Genomic DNA, 27,222 nt, shown 5'->3' on the forward strand with positions numbered 1-27,222 from the left:
GACCCTCATCCCTGGTGCCCAAAAAGGATGCAAGTCCTCCCACACCAAAGCAGTGGGTGATAGCTTTCCTCCCCTACAGGGACACTCCACAGGGTGCCATGGGGAAGCCTGGCCCTAGGCGCACAGCCATTCCAAGCAGGAGTCGGGGATCAGCAGTGTCACCCAAACTCAAGCTCACAGTGCCCACTTAATCCTTATGCGCTGGGCTTGGGCTTGCCTTCCTTGGGCAGCTGTCCTCGGGCAGCCAGGGGTGGGCTGACACCAGATTCCCACCAGGATAGACCACAGCCAAACAAAATCAGATTAAAGGCTTTGTGGGGAGCAGTGTTTGTGTTAGACATTTCTGGAACCCCTCCATTTTGCTTAAATACCAAGCAAGGAGACGATGTTTTTATCTGCTTAATAAAGCTCTTCAAACCATACGCAACCACGTGGCCTAGGCTGGCTATTTTAAAACAACATTCAGCTGAGACTTTTGTTTCCAACAGAATAATTTAACACCCTGCTCTTGCAGAATACTTTCACCCCAGATATCAGAGTGGTTCAGAAAGTCTATGCTGATTTTACAAACCAGGGGGGGCGGGGGGGGAGAGGAATGCAGCAACATGATTCACATCACCTGCAATCCCAGGAGCAGAAGCTTGTACCTGCCCAAAAGAGGCCCCAGGGAGGGACAGGCAGAGGCAGCTTCTCCAGCAACCTCTCCCAAACAGCATCTTTCCTCCTTCTGCTTCTTTTTCCAGCGTTTTTTTTTAATCCCCCCCGAACTCCAAGTTCAAGTTACTTAAATTTCACAGAGGGACTGATATCTTCTGATGAAGATGATCCCATCGGTGTTATTGTCTGGCTGCCAGCTCCCAGGAAACAGGCGAGGCATGAGGGCGGTTGCTGTTTTTAACCAGGGGCCGCGTCTGACTCGAGCGTTAGGGGAGTTAATGAGTGCTGTGCAGTAGGAGGGAGGGCTGGGAGAAAGCAAACAGGGAAAGCTTTATTTTTATATTTCATTATTTTTATAAGAAAAATAAGCCAGGGACCTTAAGGGGGGCATAAAGGGGATTTTTTTTCTTTTTTTTTTTAAGTATCAGAATTACAGGTTTGCAGCTGGAAGAGCCCGCTGAGAGGGACATCCTGTGCTCAGAGGTGAATACAAGGGAGGTGCCTGGGTCTCCATGCAGGACATTACAGGTCAGCTTGCTCTTCTAGGTCTCGATAAAGTCTGGAAGGGAGACAACCCTCTTAGTATATTAGTAGATCCTGTTGGGGATGCAGCTGCAGCCGTGGTCAGACAGGGAAAGCTTTGACTGTATGCGGTAAGGCCCAGACGTGTTCTCCCCAGCTGCTTAAGGTCCACCTCACCTTCTAGAAATCAAGACCTGAACTAATTTGCACAGTATGAGGAACAGACCACCCCAGCCATTCCTGCCAACGTGAACTCCGAGGTATTCGCATACACACACTACAGCCCTAGAGGAGAGTCCTCTGTAGCTCATCCCATCTACCCAGCCCCATCTCAGAGACAGGACGGGTCTGCATGATGGACCCTCTCTTGGGGGTAAGAGTCCCTAGGCTGCCCCAAGGAGTTCAGGCACCCTGGGAGCTCCCTCACCAGCTCTGAAGGGGGTTCAGGCCACTTGGTGGGTGCTCAGCACCAGGGAAGTTGAAGCCAAACCCAGTCATCTCTAGAAAAGACAGACAGGGTGAGCAAACCTGACACTATTCCCCTTAAAGCAGGAGGGAAAAGGTTAAAAGAGAAGATTTATGGGCATATATCTCTGCCAGAGCCACCAGGTGATCATGTGTACACATTTCTCTACTCTAAGACCTAATTTTACGCCATTTCCCTTGATTTGCTGTTCCTTTTCTCCCATTGCCTTGATTTAGGGCCCAATTATTTCTTGTCCTCTTGCCAGTGAAACAAAATATTTCATAAGCACTCCTGCCGCCTCTCCCCACTCCCTCCCTCCTTTGGACGCTGGTTTCAATGCCTGACTCATACCTCATGTTCTGCAAAATTTAGGGTATTTTAGTGAACACCTAATGATGATTTTACCATTTTTCACAGTGATGCAAATGGGATTTGGCAGCAACGAGCTCGCTGTTGGAATTTAAGTGAGTCTGTGGTCCCCACGGCTTTGGCATGTCTTTGCAAAGCAGTCCCTGGGGATTGCCACCTGGGCAGGATTTCCTTCTGATGAGACTGCGTACTTCACTAGGAATGAGCCACATGCCCTGTGCTGGTGGATACACTCTGTACTAGGATAGGGAGAAGGGCAGACAAGTCAACTCAATAGCTCATCTAGTTCCCGACCATATATATGCAATACCCTGCAGGAGTTGTGGCAGCAAGAGCAGGACTGTACTACCACAAGGCAACTCCCTGGCTGGACCACATCACCCCTTCGACATAGCTGCATGCCCATGTCAGCCCCAGCCCTCCAGGGAAGAGTTGGGGACTGCCATCCATACACAAGTACGTCTAGGGTCTGGTCCTTCTCCTTAATGATACAGACAACAAATTCTGCCCTCATTAAAAGGAAGTGTAAAGAGTAAGACAAGAAGGACAATGCCTGTCTCTGGTGGGTCCCCAGTCTAAACTTCCAAGCATAATCAAATGTTTCAAGTAGTTCATCACAAAAGGACACTTGGGATCCACCCCAAAACCACAGGAAAGGACAGACTGACTACTGTCAGCACGCCGAGCACAAACCCTTGGGAATAGTCCCCGGCAAACTCTCTCCTCTCCCTGTAGTTTTACAATAGCTTTCCATTCTTCCTCCCACTCCTGCCCAGGCTTGCGTGATCACAGCGTATAGCATTTCTATAGCATCCTCCTACTAGTTCCCATAATCATATCCAAACCTGTCACAATACAACATAACCATGAAAAAGACAGCTTAAAGTGCTATTTCAATATCGCCCACCTTTTTCAGGGAGATGGATCCATAAAGCGAGGTGAGGAAGGTGAGGGGACCAACAGCACAGATCAAACCAGGTGTTTCCTAGGCTGTAGGCAGGGAGAAAAAGCTAGTCAACAAAAGCTCTGAATCAAGGTGAGCAAAGACTCGAAACTGGGTCTCCTGTATTCTGAACTCATGTCTCGGACCCTGGTAACCTCTGACTTCTATGACCCTCAGCTGCTTGCCTCTACCTGCACAAAACAATTCCTTTAGCCTTTTTTTTTTTTCCCCCAAAAAAGAAAACAGTTCACTGGATATGAAGCCTTTCCATCCAAGTGTCATCTGAAAAATTTCAAACCCTTGAAAGTTGTAGCAAAATCGGACTGTGCTCACCAGCCAGCTCTAACTTGGGTTGCTCTTCAGAAGATAAGAATAGCTCCTGTATTGCCTGGCTTGTCCTAATGGCAGGCATGAAGTACCACCTCTCTGGTTTACATGGTGGCTGTACATGGATGAGAAGTAAAAAACACTTCAGCCAGCTAGGACAGGTGAATTCCACAGCTTCTCCTAAAGCCAGTGAGGGGCATCTCCAGCGATTCTAGTCCTGCCAATGGTTTGCAGTAACCAGGAAGAAAGATCTTGAGCGTCTGGAGAAGAGGATAGGGAGAGGTACTCTCTTCTAGTTACTTCGAGCTATGCCTGTTCTCTTCACCCTAGCAGACAATTGCCACTGCACATGGAGAAGTGTCCAAACCTGGCTCCATGCTCAGCCACCATTGATGGGGTCAAGCAGGCAAGAGAGCTGGACACAGCTGGGAGATGCAGAGCCCTGTCAGAAACCAGGTGCCAAAGCAGCATGATGGGAAGCCCTAAGAGAGTTAAAGCAACATTCATGCACCCCAAAGCGGGCAGCGGGATCTGGCCTTCACACCCACCACCACAGTTGTTGGCAGTTCATCCACACATTTCACAGAGCCTGGACGACAAGATGAGTCAGGCAATGGTGTTTAGCCACACTAGACTTTTTGCTGCTCTGTTAATGGACTTCTCTCCGAAAAGATTTCCAAAATAATCGACTACCAAATGCCACAAGAGCAAGACCGCTTTGGTCTTTGGTAATACAAGAAAGGACTGATGTTTGTTGGGGGGTCTCTTTACCCGAACCTAAGAAACAGAAAGCTAGTTCTACCTAGAAACAGCAAATAAGAATGGAAAAACAAATAAGTAGGAAACCTGAGAAAGGCTCTGCAGACTGCTTCATCCAAAGGCATCTCCTCTCCACTGCAAGGACTATGTAAGACAAGACATCTCTATTTCGAGCATGCCCTGGGAAAAGCTTCCGGGACACCCTGCCTACCACTCTCTGGGGCATCAACCCTGCTCTGGGCTCCCTCTGATTATCAGCCCAGATGAAATCCACCTGCAGCTTGGGAAGGTTTGGGGATTGGTAACTCCCAGATCTGTAAGATCCAGAGTCCTTAGAGGATGCTAACCAGCCCAACTTCATTCCTCTTCATCACTTGGTACGATAAGGTCTGCTGTGTTGGCCTGGGGTTTCCTAGATGAATGTCACTTTGCATTTATCATGTGGCTGTGGCTGGCTGGAAGCATCGCCTCCAGGGGAAGCTGACTCACCGTAAGCACACTGTTTTGTATAGGGCCAGCTAAGTCCTGTCCAGTAGACCAGCCTCCCTTCAAGCTATCTGTCAACCTAGCACAGGCTGGACAGTCCCCTGAAGCTAACATACCACAGTTCATATTCCTGGCGAGTACTATCACAGGACTGAACTCCCCTGAAAAGTATTGGAAATAGTAAAAGCTGGCCATTAGGGCAGTTTTATATTGGATAGATATTCTACATTGTAAAGCATGTTTAGAAAGACCATTACGCTCTCTCCCGTTTCCTTCCTCAGAGAAAAGATGATAAGTGTCTAGCCGGCTGTTCATAGCCCAGGGCAAGGGAAATACAACATCCTCTGTAACAGCTAGCAGAAGTACCAGAAAGCACAGACATGCAGGGACTCAGAGACAGCTCAGAGACAGAACGACACTTGCCCAGCGCTGCAGCAGTGCCAGTACACTATCAAACTCAAACCACCTCTGGCAAGCCCATTCCAGAGCCTTTGTACCACTCTCCTAGCAGCCGAGGTGCTGAGATGTTAGGGAAAGAGGTGCTTGTTAGAGAGTCTAGCCCTGACCCTGAACAAAACAGAAGTGCCTGGGACTGCTCTCCAGATAACAAGACTACAGCATGCAAGCAGCGCAGTGCCTCTGCGTGGTTACTCTGCTGCCAAAAGAAACCTTTCCCATTTGATTTGACCATTACACAAGCATAGGGAAGAAGTGTGTTTGGTCGCCAGAGAGCTCGCTAAGCCAGTATTTCTGTAGGAAACGGGTGCCTGTGCACCAGAATCTAAATATAGCTTTAAAAAATAAAATCAGCCTCTACTCCATCTGATCAAGAGAAAAGACTTTGGAGGGTAAACCAAGACAGCAGTGCTTGCTCAGATTTATAGAGATACTGAATAACAACTTGGAGAGGTCTCTACTGAATCCATCCCTTGAGCGGAAGTGTAACTACATAACCCTGAAGTCCAGCTATAGTTTTCTTTGCTGCCTGGCAAAATCCCCAAAGGCAGAGAGGAAGAAAGGGCCCTTAATGACCTTCATCAGTGACTTAAGAGGACAGGGCACAGCAGCACACTATCAGGAATTTTGCAGACAATACAAAACAGGAAGGAATGGGTGACAGACCACATGGTTGCCATGAAGATGATTAAGGGTTTGGAGCACACAACATACAAGGAGAGGCTGAAAGAGCTGGAACTGTTTAGTCCAGAGAAGACAAGGCTCAGGGGGATCTTATCCATGGGCATTTAATCCCTCATAGGAGGCAGTAAAGACAACAGGTCCAGGCTCTTCTCAGTGGTAACAAGCATAAATTGAAATACATTAAATTACGTTTATACACAAGATCTTTTTTTTACTGTAGGGGCAATCTAACACCTTAACAGGTTGCCCAGAGAGGCATCCATCCTTGGAGGAATTCAAATGCTGACTGGATGTGGTCCTGGGCAGCCTGCTTCAGCAGACCCTGCTTTGAGCAGGCAGGTTGAACTAGACAATCTCCAGAGGTCCCTCCAACCTCAGCCATTCCGTGATTCTACTGGATTCAGGATTCGGGGTACCCTATTCTGATGCTGGGAACAGCAGGAATGTGGTTAGAGCCACAGCAGATCTTCTATCCCTTGTCCCACCTCATCTCATTTTTAACAAAGGTTTGGATTCAAAGAGCTCCAGCACTCTCTCCAAAAGGAGCTGCTAAGAAAAGCATTTACATTGCTTCAGCCTTGGAAGAGCAGATGTCTACCAGAGATCAGTTTTTCCATTCATCCATGGGATGGATCAGATCAAAAAAGCAGGGGCAACAGAAATCCTAAAACATGTAGGTCCTCAAATGCTAGAACATTTCCCAGCCCTTTCTTTGACAGATTGGGGTAAAAGAAAGACAGCACAGAAGAAAGACGAAACTTGGTTTACTGGACCCTCCTAATCGAGCTCTAGTGCCTAGCATCAAAAATTAGCTGATTAAAATCCAATTTCAAAGCTTATTAACTTTTGAATGAGAAATGCCGCCATAGTGAGCTTACTCCAGCACGCTATTTCTGGCTTGGCAGAAGTGGCTGGCAGGGAAAAGCAGCTCTTTGCTTATCAGCACCCAGCTAAGACCCAGATGAGGCAGGAGAATTTCACCTCCCCGGACCACTTTAAACAAAGACTAAATGAACAAAGGGACTTCCCTTAAGCCGGCTATTAAAAACGGCTGGGAATTTCCCCTTCATGCCACCACAGATCATTTGAAAGCCACAAAGAGCCCTTGTGTTGCATTTCTAAGCTACCCAACATTCACATCCTTGCAAGATATTATGGTCAGGCTGGCAACTGCCAGCTCTGTCATGAACTCTCTGGGTATTTTCAGCCCATGTCCTCCTTGCCCAAGCGCCGCAAAGAATGGGGCTGACTCAGAAAAGCAGAGGCTTGTGTCCTTACAGCAGCTGTACCACCCCAAGTAGCTCTATCCCACTGGACAGTGGGATAAGTGGCCTTGCTGGCCAAGGGAGATGGCGAACAAAGCTGAGATCTATTTGCCACAGGGACATAAATCCCACTCCTAACCTGTGATCCCTCCAGACCCCTTTCAGTATGTTTTAAAGTATGCAAGATATAGAGTGGAGTTGCATCCTAGAGTTTCAGCGTTCAACACATTCCTTATCCTAAGGACAAGTGGAGGGTGAAGCACTGCCCCTTGGGGAGCCAGTTCACCCCATCCCCTTCTGTTTGAGGTATACCTCACCATACTGCTTGCAAAGAGTTTCCCAGCTTCTCCCCTCTTTCCCAGGCACAGCAACCGTAAAGATGAGAAATGCAACACACAATTCCATAGCAAACTTTTTCAGATGCTAAGGGTACGTTTTTTCTCTCAGGTACACAGTTTTTCAGAACATCTCTCATCTGGGGAGACAGTATTTAAGGCCACCTGTGCCCAAACAAGGGGATTCACCTCTTCTGCTGAAGGACTGACTTTATCAGATGAATGCAGTAGTTGTCTACCTCAGCTATTGACAGGGACTCAAATGCATGTAGGAAGTGTGGCAACTGTGAAGCACAAAGGTCTGGGTCTGAGTCTAACTCTTGTCCCGCTCCCAGTGAAACACACGACATATTCTCAAAAAGCATCAGAACAAGGCAAGGTTAACACCAAAGCATAGGGGGGAAAGGCAATTCATGCTATTGTACATTAAAGAAAGAAGGCAGCAGGTGGTCTGGGTGACGACATTCGCTTTGAAGAATGGCTGGTGACAGCTACACGGCAAACACCTTGTCTCTGGGAAGTGCGCCTTGGTATCTTCTTTCCTTTCTCCTGCTCTGCTTCAGTTATACAGATGGGCATGACGCAGGCAGAAGCCATTCTAACTTCTGGAGGATGAACAGTTGTGGGCTCTGCCACCAGTTAGTGATCTGGAATAACCTCCCTGCACATTTATGCAAGCCCTTCAGAAGACTTCTGCTCTAGCAGATCAGGCCCAGGCTTTCAGAAGAAGGAAATCAGTAATTTTCATGCATCCCTTTACAATGACCAACCAGGGACACAAGGGCACATTCCCACTATGCACAGTGCCTCTGGGGAAGGGAGCAGCCTGGACAGCACAAACCAAAGGCCTTCCCCATCAAAGCCAAACTGGACAGAGCATGCCATGATGGGGAGAGAAAATGGTTTAGCAGCTTACTTCACCTACACATGGGGCACCCAGCAGCACACAGCTGGGATCCAGTCTCTGAGACTGAGCTCATTGAAAAATATTGGTACAAAAAATGTAGTAGTATAATACCTCCCTGCTGGCAGGGAGGCAGCTATTGCATTGGGGAAAGAACACATTTCTCCTCTTAAGAGAGGCTGGGTAGGGGTTGGGACAGAAAGGAAGCTTTTTCTATAAACAATAGGTTTTCCTCTTACACAAACTACCTCTACCAGCAGAGTCTAGCTCTCCTATTACACAGTCTATGCCATCACACTAGCCAAAAGGAGTAAGGGTCCCCACACAGCCTGAGATGGGGTCAGAAAGTCAGCACGGGTTCTGCAAGTGTCACTTTTGAGCTCCAGCTGTACGCTCCCAAGAGCTGTAACCCTGCTCTCTCCCACAAGCTACACCGTGCTACATACTCCAGCAGCAAGCTACAACCAAGCTGTGAAACAACACTTGGAAGTGAAGACAACACCAGGTCACCCAGGCAAACGCTGAGGAGAGGTGACAGTAACAAGGAGAGTTATGTTTAGCCTCACATCTGTGCTGTTTGGAGGCTGTCTTCAGGGGAGGAGGAAAAACATCTTAAGACTAAGTCTTTTACTTGGAAAACACCCAACCTGGGAATAAACTAAAAAAAAAAAAAAAAAACAAAAAAAAAACAACAGTCTGAGAGAATAGGTAATTCAATGGAGAGAGATTGTTGAATAGAAGAGGTCAGGAGATGCAGGGAACACACATGCAGAACGACCAGCCCAGGGAATATTTGGGGAAAGCAGACATCTTTGGTGCGGACAGGCATGCTCCTGCTCCCCCTGCCTGGCTGTCTCACCAGCATCATCTTGCAGGGGAAGGAAGGAAGCCCTGCGCCACCTCCAGTTCTCACAGACTCCCCTCCTGTAGCAGGGGGAACTAGCTCCAGTATTCCCTGAGCTCTTCCATCCCAAAGCCTGGCAGAAAGCCAGATGCCAGGCAGGAACTGGTGAAGGTAGCCCAGTGTGGAGGACCTGCAAAATCACTGAATCTGGGCCTCAGGCTGGAACTAGCAGCCTAACATCAGAGCCCTCCTGCACCTCCTCCGAAAAGCACTGGTACTTCTTTCCTTAGCCTCATTCAGCCCCACCACACCATCTCTCACCACACCTGGTCCTGGACCACATCCAGGTTGCAACAGCAAGCGCCCACAGAGGAGTAGAAAGGCACACACTGCTCAGGGACCAGCTCAAGCACACAATTGCAAGCACATTCCGACCTAGAAGGCTACAGAGGCTACAAAGTCCTAGAAGACTACAAAGATGTTGTAAGGCTATGTAGGGAGAAAATTAGAAAGGCTAAAGCCCAACTAGAACTTTGGATGTTAAGAACAATAAAAGAGTTTCTATAAATATATTAGTAACAAAAGGAGGACTCAAGAGAATCTCCACCTTTTATCAGGTGAGGGCAGTTAGAGTAATAAAGGATGATGAGAAGGCTGAGGCACTTAGTGCCTTCTTTACCTCAGTCTTCAGTAGCAGAGTTGGTTGTTCTCTGAGTACCCAGACACCTAAGCTAATAGATAGGAGCAGGGAGCAGAATGAAGTCCCCGTAATCCAAAGGGAGATAGTGAGGGACCTGCCCCAACACCTGGACGTACACAAGTCTATGGGGCCAGATGGGATCCACCTGAGGGTACTGAGGGAGCTGGCAGGAGTGCTCACCGAGCCACTTTCTATCATTTACCAGTAGTCCTGGCAAATTGGGGAGGTCCCAGTTGACTGGCATCTAGCAAATGTGACGCCCATCTACAAAAAGGGCCGGAAGGATGATCTGGGGAACTACAGGCCTGTCAGCCTGACCTTGGTGCCTGGGAAGGTCAAGGAACAGGTCATCCTGAGTGCCATTACGTGGCACACGAAAGACAAACAGGTGATCAGGCCCAGTCAGCATGGGTTCATGAAAGGCAGGTCTGCTTGACAAACCTGATCTCCTTCTATGACAAAGCGACCCGCTTGGTGGATGAGGAAAGGGCTGTGGGTGGTGTTTACCTGGACTTCAGCATCTTCCTGGAGAAACTGACTGCCCATGGCTTGGACAGAAGTAGCCTTCACTGGGTTAAAAACTGGCTGGAGGGCCAGGCCCAGAGAGTGGTGGTGAATGGAGGTAAATCCAGTTGGCGGCTGGTCATGAGTGGTGTTCCCCAGGGCTCGGTACCAGGACCAGTTCTCTTTAATATTTTTATCAATGATCTGGATGAGGGGATTAAGTGCACCCTCAGTAAGTTTGCAGACAACACCAAGTTGGGTGGAAATGTTGACCTGCTTGAGGGTAGAAAGGCTTTGCAGAGGGATCTGGATAGTCTGGATGGATGGGCCAAGGCCAATGGTATGAGGTTCAACAAGGCCAAGTGCCGGGTCCTGCACTTCGGTCACAACAACTCCATGCAGCTCTACGGGATTGGGGCAGAGTGGCTCGAAAGCTGCCTGGCAGAAAAGGACCTGGGGGTGTTGGTCAACTGCCACCTGAATATGAGCCAGCAGTGTGGCCAAGAAGGCCAACAGCATCTTGGCCTGTATCAGGAGCACTGTGCTGAGTAAAACTAGGGACGTAACCGTCCCCCTGTATTTGGCACTGGTGAGGCCCCACCTTGAATATTGTGTTCAGTTTTGGGCCCCTAACCACAAAAAAAGACATTGAGGTGCTGGACCATGTCCAGAGAAGGGCAACGAAGCTGATGAGGAGTCTGGAGAACAAGCCTTATGAGGAGCAGCTGAGGGAGCTGGGGTTGTTTAGTCTGCAGAAAAGGAGGCTGAGGGGAGGACCTTATAGCTCTCTACAACTACCTGGAAGGAGGGTGTAGAGAGATGGGGGTCAGTCTCTTCTCCCAGCTAACAAGCAATAGAACAAGAGGAAATGGCCTCAAGTTGCACCAGGGGAGGTTTAGATTGGATATTAGGAAAAATGTTTACACGGAAAGGGTTATCAAACATTGGAACAGGCTGCCCAGGGAAGTGGTGGCATCGCCATCCCTGGAGATATTCAAAAGACAGGTAGACGTAGTGCTTAGCAACATGTTTTGGTGATGGTTTTTGGCAGAGTTAGGCTGATGGTTGGACTAGATGATCTGAAAGGTCCCTTCCAACCTAGACAATTCTATGATTCTATAATTCTAGTCTTCCAGTGTCCCAGCATCTGCCAGACCATGGTGGCAAGAGGTGCCCTCCCTGCCCACTGCACTTCAGTCCCAAGAATGCAGCACCGTGCTCTGTTTGACCAGTTATAACTTCACACAACCAACCACCTGAGCCAACAAATCCAGACAGACTCCCTAGGGTCATTTTCCCTGTTACTGTTTCAGCAGCAGGTGACAGATCTGAGCCACGCTGCTTTACAGAAGGCTACAAATATGATTTCCTCCCCCCCAAAACTAGACCTGTTTCCATCTGTCTTGACCCCCCTGCACCCTGCCTAAGGATTGAGCGACTGGCAGTTCAGACCTCACTAAGCATTAATCCACAATTCAAATCAGAAACCCAAATCTCTAATTTGCTTCATCCTGAAGTCACTTAAATGTAAGCAAGACTCATGGTCCTACTTCTGTATTTATTTTTATGATTGCAGGTATTATCATTGTTGTACTAACAGTGCTTTAGTTGTGATTATAAATGTACAAACTCACATGCCTATATATGTGCAAGCATGCATCCGCACACACTCACTCTTCTACCTCTTGAGAAATGGGTCCGTTACGCTTTCTTCTGCTACTGATAAAATATTGATTAGGGAATTTGAAAATTTGAAATGATTTAGGAGTCCCTGGATGGGAAACGTAATGTACTGTGCCGGTCGCATTATGAGCCATCCATCACCTGTCAGCAAGCAGCAAGAAAGTGACAGAATCAATACAAACGTGTCTGAAGATGGGTTTAACTCATTTCCCTTCCCCCTCGGGCAATGGCTGGAGCGTCCCAGCTGGAGGAGAAGGGAGGCTTGGTAGCTAACACCAGGCCAACCTCAGTCCACCCCAAGTGCAAGGAGGTTAACTCCTTCCTCAGAAGTCCACCCACACCAGGGCCAAGAGCCAAGGTAAGTGACCTCAGACACACTACTGGGGAGCACAGCCAGGCCAGCCAGCCAGGAATTGCTAATTTGGACCCTGAGGGCTGCGTTCAGCTGCCCCTGTGTCAGCACAGAGAGCTGTTGGAGGCGGTCCAGGGTACTCGAGACCTCCATGGGGATCACAGCACCTGCAGGGCTCTTACTGAGGCAGCTTCTACCAACTTGGGCAGGTTGTTATTTACCCCTAAAGTCTCCCACAGCTCGTAAACATTTTCAGCTCCTGCCTCTCCCAGCACACCTTAGCACATAGAACATTCCCAGAGAAACACATAACATCATTCTACTTTCAGAGGGACCAGGCTGAGCAGTGCCATGGTATACATTCCTGCCTTACTTCCCTAGCCATTGCTGCCTGGTTCCTCCCATGTACATATTCAGCACCAATTTCCTTTCTGCATTGCCAACCTTCAGTCAACAGGACCTGATCCAGCTCCTTGTTACACCACAGAGCATGTTCCTTAAGTACCTGTTTTTCTTATTAGGTCCAAGAGTCTTTTAAAATAGAAAAAGAAGTGGGAGGGCAGGGGGAATCCATCCATAGGGTGATATATCGTCCTCCCATACTTTGCAGATGGATTCAATTGGCCTGTGATCCTATTTTGCAGATTCCCTTAGAGCACTGTAATTCATCCTGCAAGGAATTTCAAATGAGACTGGACAGAGCAGCAGAGAAATGATAGGAGCTGAGCACCCTGACTCGCTCCTCAGGGCAGGATGGCCAGGCAGGCTATTGCTCATGTGTTATTAGAGTTAATTATTCCAAGGGTATGCCGCAGGAGCTGACAGCAGCACAAGGCCAGCTCAGACAAGGCCAACATAGTGTCCTTGGTCCAGAGAGGCTGTTCCCAAAAGTTGCTCCTCAACTCAGGCCAGCCCACCATAGGCCATATATGGCAGCAACAGGAACACTGGCTGCAGAGCACGTGGCATGGCGCAGGGGGTGGAGCAGGGGAAAAGGGGATGTTCCACAGCACAAGACACCTTTTGACCTGCCAGCTGTGGGGTGGAAGGCCCAACAGCCTGCTGGGCGCAAGCAGTGAGGATCTCCAAGCTCGCCCCCTTGACTGACTCTTCTCTATCATGACAGAAGCCTGACAGACACCTCCTCCTGATGCCTTTCAAGGCTCCAGGGAGGCAGCACTGGCCAATGGATATGAGAGCAAGCACTCCTCTTCTGGGCAGCTCTTTTCTCCTCTGTTCTTTCTGCAAGGGTGAAGCTTCAGCCTTCAGTCAGAGTCAAGTCACTGCCTTGGCTTTAGGAGGTTCAGCCCTTCTACAGGCAGCAGAAGCAGCCAGAAGGGTGCCACAGCCCAGCACTGCCATGTTGGCGGATGATGTGACTGCAGGTAAAGCTCCTTGGACAAAAATTTCTCATTTATTTTGCTTTTAATTCCATTATTTAATAGACTGCAAAACCCTTAATGTGGGAGTCTCAACTACTGCCTCTGTGCAATTCACTCTGGATACGTCTCCTCTACCTTACCATTCCTAATAGACTCTATAAATGGTTTCCAAATCCAGCAGAAGTGGTCTATTTGCTGCCTAGTATACCATGTAATCTTTTGCAGAGGTGGTATTGATCTTATTAAACCTGCAGCCATTGAGTCCTCAGATGTGCCTCAGCATTTGCTTTCCTACAGCAAAGTATAGCACCTCTTCTAGCCCCACAGCAACACCAAGGTGACAGCACCAGCCTACACTGACCTGGAGACGAGACAATCACTGCATTTCTGAGAACAATTTAATAGTCAGTAGAGCCACAGCTGTAGGGTACTTAGTCAGAAGCAATACCCCGTCTCAAAAAGGAATGTCTGAGTCATTTTAACTGTAAGGGACAGAAATTAGGGACTAATTCAGCCCGTAACAGGTACTGAATGCTGAGCCCAGAAGCAGCTCTGCTCGTGGCTAATGGATTTTAAATAGTAAGACCAGCTCGGGGCTCTCAGCTCACCGCTCCAGGACACTCTCAAGACTCATTTGCAGCCACCTTGCCAAATTTTCCTCCCCCATCCACAAAAGGAAAAACTCATGCGATTATTTGCACAGCCCTCTCCAGACAACTAAGCCTTCCCACAGCACACAAGCTGGCTCCGGGTGAGAGAGGAGAAGCACACAGTCCTGAGGCTGCAGAAACCCAGGCAAGGGAAGAGGCATCAAGCCACAAAGCACAAAGTTGGAGCTCTCTAAAAAATATCTATATACACATCTATATGTGCAGGGACATGAGGCTAACCTTTTTGAAGGGAAGGCAGCACCATAATGTGCTGGGAAGGAAGAGGCATAGAGCACAGTCTAACCAGACGCTTATCTGACATAGCATCAGTGCTGGGTTATGTTCCCAGGCTGTCTTGGCAGCGGCATCCAAGGAGAGGACAGATGGCAGCTCCACAAAGCAGCGTTAGGACCACGACTAGTGTCTTTCTTCTAGACGAGGCTCTCATGCTGCCAGCTTACAGGAGTCACTGAAGAAGATGGTGATAAGTGGCCACCGTCTGGCCCAGAGGCACTGGGGTGCCAAGCAGAGGGGAGATAGAGACGCGGCTTCCACCCCTTTGATATTCGTGCTGACCTAGTTGTGTCAGCCCCGCTTGTCAGCCCATCTGTCATGGTGCTGGTTCCTGCCGGGGCCTCAGGACTTGCAAAGGTGGCTTCACATGTTGGACTATTCATCTTCTTGGGTTGCTGGGACAAGAGGTCTGACAGCCCTATTAGTTATCCCACAAAGCAGAGCCCAAACATATCCTCAGAGAGGGGGACAGGGAAAATCCCCAGGGAACACCAAAAGCTACATGGCTCCTGGTTTCCCAGGCCTCAGGAAAAAGGCAAAGCAGCAGCACAGCCTGAGCACTGAAATCCTTGCAAGAAGTATGTGGGGAAAAGCCCTGGAAGCTGAAGCTTTCACCCATCATCTGCCATCTTTCCTTAGCCAAGAGTAAGTTACCACTGTTAATGGGCAGGGATCATCCCCATTTTTGGGCTGACCTTTCAAGCACTGTCCTGGGATGTCCCCAGGCTGGAGGGTGGGACGTCAACATTTTAAACAAAGCTACACACTGCAGCTCCAGAGCTCTTCCAGGAAGAAGCACAGGCCCAACACTCACTTGTGCTAGGACCAAGATAACATTGTGCCTTCGCTGGACTGGTATGGAGATCTAAACTATTCCTGCACCACCCCCAACTAATCAGAGTCTTCAAGGCAGCACATCAGTGCTCCAGGAGCTAGCCACCCACACACACGCTGCTGTCTATGAAGAGGAAGAAATATTGCTCCAACAGCCCAAAGAAAGAAATCATCCACACCTACATGATGCCCACATGTTCTGGAAGCAGCAGTTCAGGACCTGCATCTCTCTACTCCAGAAAAGAACTAGAATGTATACAACAGCTCACCAAGGCACTGAAGGAACCAGGTACAGGTATTAGCAGTTGGGTGACTAAGAGAAACAGTGTCCTGCAAGTCCTCAGGACACATCAGTGGGAAGCATTGCTTCAGTAAGATAGCGAGAAGTGCCCTGCTCCCAAAGCTGCCAAAGAGCTCCTCCAAACCGGTACAAGTGTTTCCAAGTGGCATACACAGCCCCAGGCTGTGCATCAAGGCAGCTCCTTACTCCCCATCTGTGCTGGCTTTTGGGTAGGGATCTCCACATGAGTGATTATAAGCCAGCTACTCACCATCACCCAAGGCTGTCCACCTGCCCTGCCAACACCTCCAGCAGAGCAGGAACCCAGCCAGCACTAGGTCCAGAATCAGCCCCAGCAGCTCAGAACACAGCCAGGAGCCAGAGACAAAGCAAAGGCTTAGTAAAATGGAATGTGTCGTAGGTGGGGAGGAGGGGAGACAGCTCTTTAAGCAAGTAATTTCAATTGCCTTGAGAAAACAGGTTGTTAAAATGATGGAAATAAATGGGTTGTTTGAGCAGCCTCAGAAATGCTTTCAGAGAAAGCTTCCAGGTAGGAACGTTGATTGCAAATACTTATTAACTGCTCCTTCATTATCAAAGAGATGTGATACATATGTTTACATATTTTGATAGGTTTTTATTAATCCTACTTACTGTTTAATTCCCTAAACCTGCCCAGAAGAACTGTCACTAAACGACTCCCTAAACACAGCCTCAACTTCTGTACAGGCAGGCGTGGGCATTAGAGGAGTCACTCAAGCACCTGCCTTTACTGAGGAACACGCGTTGCCAGTGCTAGACCTGAAATGGCTCTTTTGATCACAGCCTCCCAGAAAGGAGAATCTTCCTTCAGATGGTGCATGGTAGGGTCACTTGCCTGCCTTTGTCCACTCATGACAGCCATCAGCCAAGAGAGCATAAGTCCCTCTAATTCAGCCTCCTGTCTCCAACAGCAACCGAGCTTGATGCTAATGGAAAGAGCTGAACAGAAGGTGGAACATGGAGGTGTTTTCCCAGGATATTTCTCCAGCTCCTAGCAGCCCAGCACTTAAAAAATTCCGAAGCTGTAAATTGCTCCAGGGCTGTGTTTGGGCCCATCATCAAGAGTTATCTGCCATGAAATTGCCAAATTTCTTTTTAAAGGTTCATGATAGTTTTGGCCTCCACAACATCCCAGAACAAGAAGTTTCTGGGGTTGAATGACTTCCTCCCTACTCGTGGCTTGTAATACTGTTTGGTTTAAACATGCAGCCCGCTATTTTTGGTGGGAAGCCCCGTCTTCTTGCCCTGAAGGAAACAACAATTGACTCCTTATCACCTTCTTGGGTGATTTTATAGGTGTGTCTCAAGTTCTCCTCACTCACATCTTTTCCAAGCTCGTGAGTCCTGATCTAGGCTACCCTCAGGTGGAAGCTGCAACACCATCGAGTTACATAAAGCACAGCTCCCTGCTCCAGCCAACATCTTCTCCAGCAGCAACATCAGCGCGAGCGATGCACTGTGCTGGGACATGGGTTCTCCTGTGGGGCTCCTCACTGGAGTTGTTCTTCTGATGAAGAACCTGAAGGTCAGTTTATTTTAAGCAGGGCTTGAGAGATGCACAGGCAGAGGATGAGTGAGGAGGATCCTTGCCCCTACACGACTGCACAGCCTGCCACAGGCCACTGCTTCAACGAGAGATAAGATTTTTCCCTGAGGAGGCCTGTGCTGGAGAGATGCAGAGACTGTCACTTCCTGGCCACTTGGGCAGGGGTTTCTGTCCAAAGCAGAGGCATCATGCTGACGGCCAGATCCCTGCAGGCTTACACAGCCTCCATCACCCCACTGGGACACTGGGACCCCACCAGCCCTCCTTCTAGCAATCCTGCCTGGGGACTGCAATGTTCCAGCTAGAAACTGCCCTCTCAGTACACAAGAAGCACAATGATGTCGGTATGATCTGCAAAGTCCACCTACCACAGAGAGTCAGTCCACAAACACATTTCATTTTCAACAGGAGCAAAGTACTGCTGAAAACCCCGGTGTGCCGCCAAGTCATGGATTCTTCATCATTAGCACCTTGCCTTAAGACTGCACAGAGCACGGCTGGTGTTTGCAAGAGAAAATGGGAAATATCCTTTCTCCACATACAACCATTACAAAACTCTTCATCAGAAGGGTAAACCCATCAGGACCCAAAGCAGCCAGGCTCATAAGTACAAATTGGCAGGCACAACGTATCTGATGGCCTTCATTCCCTGGCAAATATCTCCTATCAGCTCAAGCACTGAAAAAAACCCCCAAAAAAATAATAAAAAGCAGTTGCAGCTTTCTATATACAGCCAGAACATTGGCTCGGTGTTGCAATTTTCATGCCGTTAGAGCAAAGACACTGGGTCACAGCAACCAGATGTGTTTTGGCATCCAAATGTGAGATCCACAGAGCTCTAGGCCCTCGGCATCTCTGCAGAGTCCCAGAACCGAACCACACGTTTTGGCACAAAAGCCAGTCCCCAAGTCAACTGTGGGCAAAACCCAAATTCACCTCCCAGCCACACACACTCCATACACACCTCCACCAGATGGGCCAACACAGTAGTTCTAGAACTCCATACCCTGTTTAGTTCAACCCTATCCCAGTGCCTGCAAAGCCCACTAAGAAGCTTTCTTTTACTAGCATCCAAGTAGAGCCCACATGCCCAAAGCTTTGGGCCTGTCTGTATACCCCATATAGTATTTCCACCACAGAGAGAAAACAGCAGCAGGACTTCCCACGTGCACAAACCTTATCCCTCCCTCATTGCAACTGTGTGGTCCCGGAGGCCTTAATTAACTGGCATGCCTTCTCACAGGGAGCTGCTCTACGGGAACATTTACATGTTCAACTCCTTTGGACAAGTTCACAGACAGGCGGCTAATCCTCTCCCAGGTCTCAATGTCATATCAATTTCCTGTTCGAAGCTGAGCTCTCTCCATCAGGGTTTTTAAACTAATGAGATGTACCGAGGCCTTCAACTCTGGGAATATCAAATGCAGTGGGATTCAATTTCACTTGACTTTCATGTGGTTTTCCCTTTGCAATTAACACCACACAATATGCAACTTCTCCTCATCCTACCACCAGATACAATCTCCGCTCGAGACAAACATGTCAAGAAAGGTGATGCTTTCACTTTATACTACCAAAGGCTTCTAACAGTTTTTTTCGCTTTTTCCCCCTCCATGAATATAATCCACATCCTCAAGGTGATATTCAGAATGTCAAATCTCCAAGAGCAGTGGCATGGGTCCCTGAGGGCTTGCAGGTACAGCAGCCCTTCCTGCTTCTTACTCACATGGATTATACTCCAGAAACACTGGTGCGTGGGCATAGGCTCAGAGAGGATTTTGTAGGTCAGCCTTTCCTACCATCATTATAGGGCTAAGGATCTCCAGTGTGTCTGAGCAAAGATGGGGAGGCATGAAACCATCCCGCATCCTTCACAAAGGCAGCCTGTTAGTCTTCCTGACACAGCAAACGTCCCTTTCCTCTTATTTCTGCCACAATCCTCCAGGCCGTGCTAATCAGGTCACAGAACTGATTGCCAGCTCCCCGGGCACATAATGCTCCTGCACCAGCCAAGGTCTTCCACAAGTTTTTGGGGAGCTGAAGGGAAGGATAAGCCTTCTGATCTCTTCACACCTTGCTTACTGTAAAAGGAAGCCGGCTTGACTGGGGTTGCCGGACACCGTGAAAACAATTAATACAGCCAATCAGCTCCCACCTTCGAATTTCATCCCTGGGTGTTAAATGAAGGAGTTGAGCAAAGTTGGGCCCTGAAGGCTTTCTACGCTGCTAAGACATGACAGCGTGCAATAGCCATAGCTCAGAGACAACACAGACAACAGCCAACACTTTTTCTTTTAAACCTGCATGAGCTCAGCTGTACCATACCTGGCAGGAACTGCAGGAAAGGTAATGCCTCTTTTGATCAGAAGAGTCTGGAACAGTCCCTCTGTGGAGCAAGGACAGGCTGCACAGCAATATAGCATGGTGCAAAAACCTGGTCAGCAAGGGGCAATTCTTGCAGGCACTGGTATATGAAGGTTTTGAGGGAGGATATGTGTATTTTAATGTCCATTACTACAACCAGACGCTGCCAAAATCCTACAGCCCCGATCCACCAGAAATCCCTGCAGGAGGGCTCCTGCAACCCCTGTGGCCAGGAAACACCTGTGGTGGGAGGGGAAGATCATGCCCTAAGCAAAAGCAGGGTGAGTCAAGTCTGCATCATTCCAGCAGCGAAGCAAATTCTTCTCCACAGATAAGAAAATAAGAGTCACCAACCCTCTACCCCACACAGCTTCACCCTGGGCTCCCGTTTCAGAAGACACATAGGAGTTCAGAGCAAGATTTGGGGTTCTCTCTCCAAATTAATCTCTTGGGGAGCAATTTTGCTGCCATTCAAGCACAGATACTAAATATACCCTGTTTAAAGGCACCGTGCACTGTGCAATATATTCCAGATTAGTATGTAAAAAGCCTCATTTTTCCGAAGACAACTGTTTTATTTACAAGACCTCGGTTGCTACCCTGACTTTTCTGCACCGGAAGGGACTTGCCTGGATTAAACAGCAAAAACCCACTTCCCACAGATTCAAAATTATGCTCTTCCGTTGTACATATATAACTGCTGCCAGCCCATTCTTTATGGTGATTCCCAGCTGGTACCAGCAGCCCAAAAAGGCCGCTTTAATAGATGTTGTTTTGCATCTGCCCTCGTCCTGATCCCACTCCAGAGCCTCAGAGAATGTTAGGTTCCATTAACCAGACTGTTTGCCACCTGAAGTTGCAACCAACAAACTCCCATACCTGCAGCACCCAAAATGTCCCCGTGAGTCCCTCCCCTGCTAATGCTCACACTGCTGTGCAAGAGCCTGCTTTAGAAAACACCGAGCCAGTCTCACAGTGCCATGCCAGAAGCCTGCAAGTTCAAAGCCCTGAGAAGCACCTCGGAGCAGAGTTCACAACCACTTTATTATCACTCCATCACAGAGTTCCCCGCACTGCCCGGCAGCTGCAAATGAGCCCTCCACAGCCGTGAAAGTCAGCACCACAGAACCACTGAGGTTTCATTAATATTTATGTCCCATTGATACTCGAGCAAGCAATGAAAGCTTGCTTTCTACAGCAGATCATTAAGCGAGGCGAAATGAGTGACCTCTTAAGACCAGCTGTATCACAGATGTCACCAGGAGCTGAAGGGACAGAGACAGGGTCATCACCCAGCACTTCTTTTAATAAATAACTGTTCTAAATGAGCATAGCCTTGCTGTACCCAGCGGGGCCCACATGAGACTGGAAGCACCTGGGAAGCCGATGCCTGAACTGAGAGCTGGGCAGGGCAGTGCCTCCTCTCAGCAAGCCTGCCCTGGAGATGCCGGGCAGCAGGATGCTGCTGTGTGGCAGGAAAGCGAGGAAGAAACATCTCACCAGCAGATCAGTTATGTAATTCTGAAATAAATCAGTGTTTCAGGCACAGATAGCCCAGTTCAGTGGGAACACTCAGCCTGTGTAGCCCAGACACACTCACCTCCTTCTACAAGCCAATCACGTTTAAGAGCATCCCAATGCTTCCCCAAAGCATCCCAGCTCAGGGTATTTAGCAGAGAGCTTCCCAAGGCAGTAGTTACAGCACTCCACATAGCAGAGACTTGATCTGCTATTGAGGATGGAGGAGCTGATCCATCCAGTGAAATGCACAGTGCTCGTCACTCACCCCCACGCCTCAGGACGTCCTCAACAAAGAAAGAAAGAAGGGTTATTGTAGTAGGTGACTCCCTTCTGAGAGGAACAGAGGGTCCTATCTGTAGACCGGACCCATCCCACAGGGAAGTCAGCTGCCTCCCTGGGGCCAGAATTAAGGACATACGGAGGAAACTCCCTTCCCTGGTCCAGTCATCAGATTACTATCCGCTACTGATATTTCAGGTAGGCAGTGACGAAGTAGGTACCAGAAGTCTGAGGGCAATGAAGAATGACTTTAGGGCCCTGGGACGGCTGGTTAAGGGATCGGGAGCACAAATAGTGTTCTCCTCTATCCCATCATTTGCAGGGGTAGACGAGGGGATAAATAGGAGGAGCCAGCAAATTAACTCCTGGCTCTGCGACTGGTGCGTCCGGCAGGACTTTGGCTTTTTTGAACATGGGCTGATCTACAGGAAACCAGGCATGCTGGCATCAGGCGGGGGAAGCCTAACCCGAAGGGGAAGAAAGAGACTGGGACAAGAATTAGCAGGGCTTATCCATAAGGCTTTAAACTAGGTTTGATGGGGGATGGGGACGAAACCAGGATCACAAAAGTGGTGCCTGGGAACAACATAGCAGTGCTCATGGGTATAAGTGATAGCAGGGTCTTGCAGCCTGCCTCAGCGATGGTGGGGGATAGTGAATTGTGTGGCAGCATAGACACAAGGAGTAGTGATAATTTGGTAGCTACAGTAGTGTCCGAGAATGACCAGGTGCAAATCAGGGCCTGTCCCCCCAAGAAAGTGGCAGGACAATTAACCCAACTGAAGTGCATCTACACTAATGCACGCAGCATGGGGAATAAGCAGGACGAGCTGGAGGCCATCGTGCAGCAGGGAAACTATGATGTAGTCGCCATCACAGAAACGTGGTGGGATGACTCACATAGCTATGGTGCTGCCATGGATGCCTATAGGCTCTTCAGGAAGGATAGGCAAGCAAGGAGAGGCGGGGGTGTGGCCCTGTATGTTAAGGAGTGTTACGAATGCTTTGAACTTAATGATGGTGATAATGGGGTTGAGTGTTTATGGGTAAGAATCAGGGGCAGGGCTAACAAGGCGGATATCGTAGTAGGAGTCTGTTATAGACCGCCCAATCAGGATGAGGAGGCAGATGAAATATTCTATAAACGGCTGGGAGAAGTCTCAAGATCGCGAGCTCTTGTCCTCGTGGGGGACTTCAATTTGCCGGACATCTGCTGGGAATACAATACAGCAGGGAGGGAACAGTCTAGAAGGTTCCTGGAATGTGCTGGGGATAACTTCCTGACACAGCTAGTGAGAGAGCCAACTAGGGAAGGTGCCCTGCTGGATCTGTTGTTTGTAAATAGGGAAGGTCTTGTGGGGGATGTGAAGGTTGGAGGCTGTCTTGGGAACAGTGACCATGAAATGATAGAGTTTTCAATTCTGCGAGAAGCAAGGAGAGGGGTCAGTAGAACTGCTACCTTGGACTTCCGGAGGGCGGACTTTGGGCTTTTCAGGAGCCTGGTTGACAAAGTCCCCTGGGAGGCAGTCCTCCAGGGCAAAGGAGCCCAGGAAGCCTGGATGATTTTCAAGAATGAAGTCTTAAAGGCGCAGGAGCAGGCTGTCCCCATGTGCCAGAAGACAAGCCGTCGGGGAAAAAGGCCGGCCTGGCTAAACAGGGAGCTAGTGTTACAACTTAGGGAAAAAAAGAGGATCTATGGCCTCTGGAAGGAAGGGCAGGCCACTCAAGAGGACTACAAAGAGGTAGTTAAGCTATGTAGGGAAAAAATCAGGAGGGCTAAAGCCCAGCTGGAGCTAAACCTGGCTTCTGTTGTCAAGGACAACAAAAAAAGCTTCTATAAATATATTAGCAATAGGAAGAGGACTAAGGATTATCTCTGTCCTCTAGTAGATGGGGCTGGCAACATAGTGACCAAGGATGAGGAAAAGGCTGAGGTACTTAATGAAGTCTTTGCCTCAGTCTTCAGCAGTAGGACCAGTTGTTCCCTGAGCACCCAGACCCCTGAACTAGAAGACAGGGATGGGGAGCAGAATGAAGCCCCTCTAATCCAAAGGGAAATGGTGAGGGACCTGCTTCAGCACCTGGAGGTGCACAAATCTATGGGGCCGGATGGGATCCACCCAAGGGTATTGAAAGAGCTGGCGGAAGTGCTCGCCAGGCCACTTGGTATCATTTATGAGCAGTCCTGGACAACCGGGGAGGTCCCAGCTGACTGGAGGTTAGCAAATGTGACACCCATCCACAAGAAGGGCCGGAAGGAGGATCCGGGGAACTACAGGCCAGTCAGTCTGACCTCGGTGCCTGGGAAGGTCATGGAACAGATCCTCCTCAGTGCCATTACACGGCACATGCAGGAGAACAGGGTGATCAGGCCCAGTCAGCATGGGTTTGTGAAGGGCAGGTCATGCCTATCAAACCTAATATCCTTCTATGATAAGGTGACCCACTTAGTGGATGAGGGAAAAGCTGTGGATGTTATCTACTTGGATTTTTGCAAAGCTTTTGACACTGTTTCCCACAGCATTCTCCTGGAGAAACTGGCTGCTCATGGCCTGGACAGGTGCACTCTTCGCTGGGTAAAAAACTGGCTGGATGGCCGTGCCCAGAGAGTGGTGGTAAATGGAGTTAAATCCAGTTGGTGTCCAGTCACAAGTGGTGTCCCCCAGGGTTCGGTGCTGGGGCCGGTTCTCTTTAATATCTTTATCAATGATCTGGATGAAGGGATTGAATGCACCCTCAGTAAGTTCGCAGATGACACTAAACTGGGTGGGCGTGTTGATCTGCTTGAGGGTAGGTTGGCTCTGCAGAGGGATCTGGACAGGCTGGACCGATGGGCTGAGACCAATGGTATGAGGTTCAACAAGGCCAAATGCCGGGTCCTGCACTTGGGACACAACAACCCCATGCAGCGCTACAGGATTGGGGCAGAGTGGCTTGAAAGCAGCCCGGCAGAAAAGGACCTGGGGGTGTTGGTTGACAGCCGGCTGAATATGAGCCAGCAGTGTGCCCAGGTGGCCAAGAAGGCCAACAGCATCCTAGCCTGTATCAGGAATAGTGTGGTGAGCCGGACTAGGGAAGTGATCATCCCCCTGTACTCGGCACTGGTGAGGCCCCACCTCGAGTACTGCGTTCAGTTTTGGGCCCCTCGCTACAAGAGGGACATTGAGGTGTTGGAGCGTGTCCAGAGAAGGGCTACAAAGCTGGTGAGGGGCCTGGAGGACAAACCTTATGAGGAACGACTGAGGGAGCTGGGGTTGTTTAGCCTGGAGAAGAGGAGGCTGAGGGGAGACCTTATCACCCTCTACAACTACCTGAAAGGAGGTTGTAGAGAGATGGGGGCTGACCTTTTCTCCCTGGTGACAAGTGATAGGACGAGGGGAAACGGGTTCAAGTTACGTCAGGGGAGGTTTAGATTAGATATTAGGAGACATTTTTTCACTGAAAGGGTTATTAAACATTGGAATAGGTTGCCCAGGGAGGTGGTGGATTCACCATCTCTGGAGGTGTTTAAAAAAAGAGTAGATGGGGCACTGAGGGACATGGTTTAGAAGTGGCTCTTGTCAGGGTAGGCTAAAGGTTGGACTCAATGATCTTAAAGGTCCCTTCCAACCTCAACAATTCTATGATTCTATGATCTCAGATTACAGACCCTAATTGCTGCTATCAGTCAGAGTAACAATTAGCATCAGGGTAATGCGTTCCCAGTGCTCTCACAAGAGAGTGGGGAAAGAAAAGGGAGTTTTAGTCTCAGTTTACCTTGAGTTCACTGGGAGGCCACAAGAAAGCAACTCATGGGCAAACTTCCCAGGCACCCAGTTTCCCCAGGACATTCACCACCTCTGAAAGCAGCACATTAAAAATAAGCTCCTCCAGCCCTCCTAGTCCAAGCAGACAGCTGCCCTACCCTCTACATTTCCACAGAAAAAAGCTAATGGAAGGTCACATCTCACCCAAAAAGAGCCACCCTCCCTGCTTTGAGAAGCCACCAACATCACCCACAACCTCTCCCTTTTTTAGCTCCTTCATTAAAGCCTGACACCCAACTCACGGGCATCAGGTGTGCACCAGACAAGGCAGATTCAGCCTGTTAAGTCCTTCATGACTCCCATCTCCATACCCCCACGGTACTGCAACTATAAACAGTGCAACAGGCAACATGCAAGCAAGCAAACTCCTGTACCCTTCCACGCATGGCTCCACACTGAGCTGCCTCTCCTTTGGGGCTTTGCAGCATGCTCTACTTCAGAAAAATTTTGCTACCTGACTCCTTACAACCTCAGGGGGATCAAGAGTAGTGTCAGGAACTAAAAGTCTGAAGAGTCATCCCAAAACCACAAGATTTATTTCTAGAAGTATTTGCTAGACCTGCAAGCTTATACAAGAAGTTACCTGTGTTTATCATTTTCCTCCAAAAAAGAGATTGCCCAAGGACCAGGACAGACCACATTCAATCTCAGAAAAGCAGGACGTTTAAGGGCCAAAGCGAGAGCTTGGCATACTGCTCAGCCCATTTAAACCATCTCAAAAGACTAGAGAAAGGCAAAAAGCCCTTACAAAGCCAGGGAAGCAACATATTGACCCCTACAAAGGGTTGCCCCACAAGCACTGCTGCCCACAGCATCCTACAGCTAGAATGGAGGGACAGAAAGGTGTATGGGCACAGAGCCACTGCACGCAGCTGTGAGGAAACCCAGCAGGGCCACAGCCCCAGCGCGGCCTCCGAGTCCCTCTCCCCACACCCAGGGAGGGAGAAGCATTCCAGCACTAATAGGCTGTATCCCCAGGAAACCTGCTGGAATTGCGTGCTGCAATCAGCCAGACTCACCCCAGCGTGGCATTCCAGGCCTCGGCCAGTCGCTTCTGCCTGAGCAGCCCTGTGAGCTGAACACTCAGCCCTGGAAGGAGGGAGAGCCCAGTCAGCAGCACTCAGGGCACTTTCCTGCGGTGTCTGAGTTTGCATCGGCCCTGAGAATCGTTTTTTAAAAAGAAAACAGCCCCAGCGCTACAGAGGCTCATGGTTCTGGAGGCATTTCGAAGCAAGCTGCCCACGTGCTCACCCACTGCCCCCGGGCCTGCCAAAGGCAGCCTGGACCTGGCTCACAGCCTGCCACAAATACGCCTTGGCCTCCCAGCCTGTCACGACAGGGCACCAGCCCCACACCCTGTCACAAGCGGGCCTTAACCACACAGCCTGTCACAATGGGACATCAGCTCCACAGCTCGTCACAACGGTTCCCGACCCCACAGCCTGTCACAGGCAGGTCACAGCCCCACACCCGCTGTGGCAAGCAGCTCTTGGCCCCACCTGTGTCACAAGCAGGGGCCCCAGGCCCACAGCCTGTCCCAGGCAGGTCACGGCCCCACAGCCTGACCCAAGCGGGACCCAACGCCACAGCCCGTCACAGGCAGCTCTTGGCCTCACCTGTGTCACAAGCCGGGGCCCCAGCCCCCACAGCCTGTCACGAGTGGGACAGAGCCCCGCTCACCCTCATCCCGCTGGGTGCCGGGCAGGGAGCGGGCCCCCGCCACCAGGCCGCGCTTTTACCTTTCACTCGGGGGGGGGTGGAGCGGACGCCTCCCCCCTCCAACGACAGATGAGGGGGCGGTCCTAAATTAGCATACAACGCAGTGCCCGCTGGGTAGCGCCGGCGGTTCACCCTGACCTAGAAGTTGCGTGAAAAGCGAGTGTATATATAGGCACGAGGAAGGACACTTTTACTATGTCCGGGGGAAGCTCACCGCCGAGGCCACGCACGGGGTGTGCGTCACCCACG

At 49.6% G+C, this 27,222-nt stretch overlaps 1 long non-coding RNA gene across 2 annotated transcripts; it reads right to left on the reverse strand.

The window, feature by feature from the left end:
- Window positions 1-639: 639 nt before the first annotated feature.
- On the reverse strand, window positions 640-26,994 carry LOC141747803 (uncharacterized). Of its 2 annotated transcripts, none has more exons than XR_012588812.1 (3): window positions 26,871-26,994; window positions 2,922-3,004; window positions 640-1,216 (listed from the first exon to the last, which is right to left on the reverse strand). It is a non-coding gene; the product is annotated as an uncharacterized LOC141747803 (long non-coding RNA). The 2 variants fall into 2 exon arrangements; XR_012588813.1 differs by lacking the exon at window positions 26,871-26,994 and adding an exon at window positions 26,274-26,341.
- Between the last annotated feature and the right edge of the window lie 228 nt (window positions 26,995-27,222).

Source organism: Larus michahellis, chromosome 8 (genome assembly GCF_964199755.1).
Source record: "Larus michahellis chromosome 8, bLarMic1.1, whole genome shotgun sequence".
Lineage (NCBI taxonomy): Eukaryota > Metazoa > Chordata > Aves > Charadriiformes > Laridae > Larus > Larus michahellis.